The sequence below is a fragment of the Lemur catta genome, chromosome 1, assembly GCF_020740605.2.
Source record: "Lemur catta isolate mLemCat1 chromosome 1, mLemCat1.pri, whole genome shotgun sequence".
NCBI lineage: Eukaryota > Metazoa > Chordata > Mammalia > Primates > Lemuridae > Lemur > Lemur catta.
In genome coordinates, this window is record NC_059128.1 from 180,098,396 (window position 1) to 180,102,589 (window position 4,194).

Below are 4,194 nucleotides of genomic sequence, written 5' to 3' on the forward strand. Positions count from 1 at the left end.
TATGCTTGGATGACAACTCTAGATTCTGAAATAGAGCAGTCTGAGAGGAGTCTCTGTGTCCTCTTGTTCTCCAGGCTATTTGATTCTTTTGTAGTCAGCCTCTCTCAGGACAGTGGCCCTTTTGGGAACACTCATGATGAAACAGCCCAGGCATGGAGGGGCCAGAGTGTTGACGGCCTTCCTTCAGGCCAGATATTTCCTATTCTTCTGGTCCATGAAGGCCAAGTTGGCTCCCAGCTCCCCACCCTAGATGCTCATCCAGCACCGCACAATCTCCCCAAATCGTGCTTCATCCCATCTTCCACCTTCCCTCTTGTTACACTTCCCTCACCTCAAATGACCACTCATCCTCTCTCTGCCAACACTGATTCATCACAAGCACTTGGGAAGTGAGCAAGCTCCAAGTTTCCCGAAGCATGCTGTGGGGAATGCTGGTCCTGCCAGCTGGGCCACAACAGAAGTGTTCTACCGGCATCAAAGTTTAGAAAACGCTAGACACTATAATTCTCAGCTCTCCTTTGATAATTACAAGTTCATTCCCAAATTTAAAACCTTAAAAAGTTCTGCCATTCAGAACTCTATTTAGCTTTGTTTTATCCAGATTTTTCAAATATATCTTGACCGTACAACACTTTTCTTGTAAAACAAGTCTTCTCGGAAGAAATGATCACGGGGCTGAGTCCTGGAGAAGTGTAAGAGGGAATCAGGAAGACGGGAGGCTGGAGCTGGCAGGAGGCCAATCAGGGAGGGCTGTGTTTAGATCTGAGGGCCATGGGAGCCTCCTGAGAGCTTTGAGCAAAAGCATGTAAGATCAGTGTTGCATTTATAAAGATCGCTAACTCTCACTTCCGGCTTTTGATTTTTTTTATTGAACACCTATAGTAAGCAAAACGTGTTGCATTATTACCTAATATCTGTACATATATAACAAAAGTGTCATAAAATGTCTCTTATTATTCAATGCCCACTGATATTTTCTTTAATTTTTTTCCTCCTTCGGGAAATCACTTTTAACTATCTGTTCCAATAATCTAGGCAAGCAAACATGGGGCCTTTGATTTTATTCAAATGCAAATGTGTGGAGACTCCTCCATCTTCTTCCTAATATGTTGGATGAATAAATAAGTGATCTACTTTAAGACAAGTGAAGAAGCTATTCCCTGTTCTTCTGTTAAAGGGCAGTTAACCCTTTTAACCTCTGTTGTCTCTTGTCACAAGTAGGAGGACAGAAAGCAAGTCTTAGATTTATTTTGTTCGCTGGGACAGTACTTGGCACATTAGCAGACGTATTGTGGGTGCCTCAAACACACTTACCAATTGCATTGCATTGCACTGTATTAACAACTCTTCACCCATTTCAGGGTGAAGAAGCGTAGCAGGCTGAGAAACAGTAGTAAGCTTCACCTAAGCACTGTGCATGCCCCCAGCAGGTAGTCAGAATCACAGGGAAAGCAGCTCCCGCTCCTGTGCTTGTTGGCTCTGGAATTGAGTGCCTGCATCACTGGAAGGTACCTGCTGCTTAATCCCCTGTGGTCAAACCTCCCAGAGGTCCATGGAGGCAGTGGCCATGATTGCATTTTTCTCCCTTTCTTCCCCCAAGGATCCCTACTGTCTTTCTGTCACTTCCAGAGCTGCCCTCCATTCTCACATAGAGGTCTTCTTCCTACAGAACTGACTGCAGGATGGGGCTCAGTCTCCTTAGCCCCCTCATCCTTGCTGTCTCTAAAAATGAGGGCTCTGGACTTTCTGGTTAACAGGTGCCCTGCTGAACACCCTCAGGAACAGAGAGCGAGCCACAAACCATCAAGCAGGGTGTCACAAGGATGATTCTCTAGCACCTATGGCAGTCTGTTGGGGACCCCCCACTTCCTAAGGGTGAATTTCACCAAGCCCCCCCTCCACCAGCACCACTCTCCAGATTAGGTGTTCCACTTCCTGCCTGAAGGTCTAAACAATTAATGAGTTAGTCACCATCCACGCGTTTGAAGTTTCAAGTGGTCAGGGGATTCCATAAAGGTGCCTGTCTTTCGGGGCACCTGAAAGGGAAAGTATTTCCCTTTCTCTACACAGGAAATAAATTATCTCAGGCCCTCCCTCAAAGTTACTCATGTGCCACATCCTCTTAAAAATCCTGAAAAACAACTAAAGCATGGTCCACAATATGCCTTACTTTCATTAATTCACTCAGTATAGATAGGCAACTCCAGTTGCTAGTCTGAAAAGTCTAGGACAGCCTTGACCAGTGTTGGTCAAATACCATGATGATAACCTCTAGAAGCACAAGGCACAGTCCATGGAGGTAGAAAAAAGCTGCCCAGTCCCAAAAGGGGAGCTACTTAGCTCCACTGTGGCATTTACATTTGATTAACCCAACCTGTCCCTCCCTAGAGCTGTTGTCTTCTTTGGTGTTAGCATTCCCAAGATTCCCTGTCAAAAGCTGGGAATTGTAAATAAAGTTCATTTGAACCTGTTTGGGCTGTTGAAAAACAACTGCCAGCAACATGATGGCTGTTCTTATCTGCTGCTGGCGGGAACACAGCTGGTTTTCCTTTTCTTCCTTCTGCTTGTCTGTAGGAAGCTCTGTCCGGAAAGTATCCAGTCATGTAACTGTTCTCACTACATTAACAATGGCTGTATACTTTCCAGACAGACCTCATGTATATGATTTTTCTACAAAAAATAATCACATATTTATTGTGTAATGAGAAATAAAAATCACAATTTTTTGTTTGAAAAGAGGCATATACTTCACACACCTATACTTTTCACACAGTGAAAGGATGATTCTATTTGTTTGTTTCTAAAAGGGAAAACCTATTAGAGAGACCACAGCCTGGGTCTGGGCAGCACAGAGTCTTGATTTAAAATCTTAGCTCTTCCTCTTATTATGTTGGGATGACCTTACAAAATTCACTTAACCTGTCTGAGCCAAGTGTCTTCATCTGTAGAGGGAGGATACTACCTTCACAGAAGAGTGAGAGCATTTAAAGTGCTCATTTGTACTTGGCAAATTATGCATGCTCAATAAACATTTGCTGTTTTTCTTCTTTCTTTCTCACCCCAACCCTGAGATTTTTAAGTGTCTTTATAGAGCAACAAAACACATTTCTTAGAATCTTTAGAAGGAACCTCAGGGTCCACCTGATCTGAATTCTCTGGACTCTCCCCACAGCCCCCCAGCTGAGGGTCCAGACCCTCCGCAGAATACTGTCCACTGCTCCCTGGGAGCTGGTGGCCAATTCCTTCGAAGGACAGGTCTCACCATGGTAATAATGTTACCTGCTTTTTATTTAGCTAAGATTGGACTCCCTAAAACATTCTACCTGTTGTTCTTAATTTTAACTCTCAATGAAGAACTGGCAAAACTCCCCACTCCACCCCTTAATCTTTCAGCTGTTATGCAACACCAGTACCAAGCAGGGTCATCGCATAGTGTAGAGCTTGGGCCAGGCGTGGCAGAGACCTTTTTAGGTGACACCAAGCAAGTTAATAATGAATCATGGCCCTGGCAGTTGGCAACATTTCCAGTAGGGGTGCATTTAACTGCCTCCCACACTCTCTGCTCTTCCAACTTTGTCCCCAGTTGACTCATCAGGCTCCTTCCTCTCCTTTTCTGCACAATGCTGACCTTCATGTCCCCTTAGCATTTGTGAAGGTAGAGGGTTTTTATTCCTATATGGAAGACATAACTGAACAAGTTGATTAGGAAAACTGGTTTTGCTAATTCTATCACATCTTGTAGGGAAGGAGATAGAACTTAATTCCTTGAGTAACAAGTAGAGAAATACAGCCATCAGGCAATAAAATGAATAGTTATTCTGATTTTATCCTTTAAAAAAAAAAATCCCTGTAAGCCTGAGCTCAATGATACGTTACTAGACCATCAAATTATTTCCCTATTGAGGAAAACAGAAGCTCTTTTGGATAACTGTGCGTTCCAGGCTTTCAGCAGAAAAGACAAAGACACACACTGTACACCATTAAGCACTTGGGAGACATGATATTAACCAGGATGTAGCTCAATTATACGAGTGATTTATAAAGAGCCTGGAGGAAATATTTCTTGATTGGGCAGGGGCACTGTCAGATTAAAAGTACAGCAGATCTACATGCTGTTTGTTCCAGCCCTGTCTTCGATCGCAACAATCTGAGTGTCTTGTCCGTGCTGGTGGATTATTAACAGAGGTTATTGGT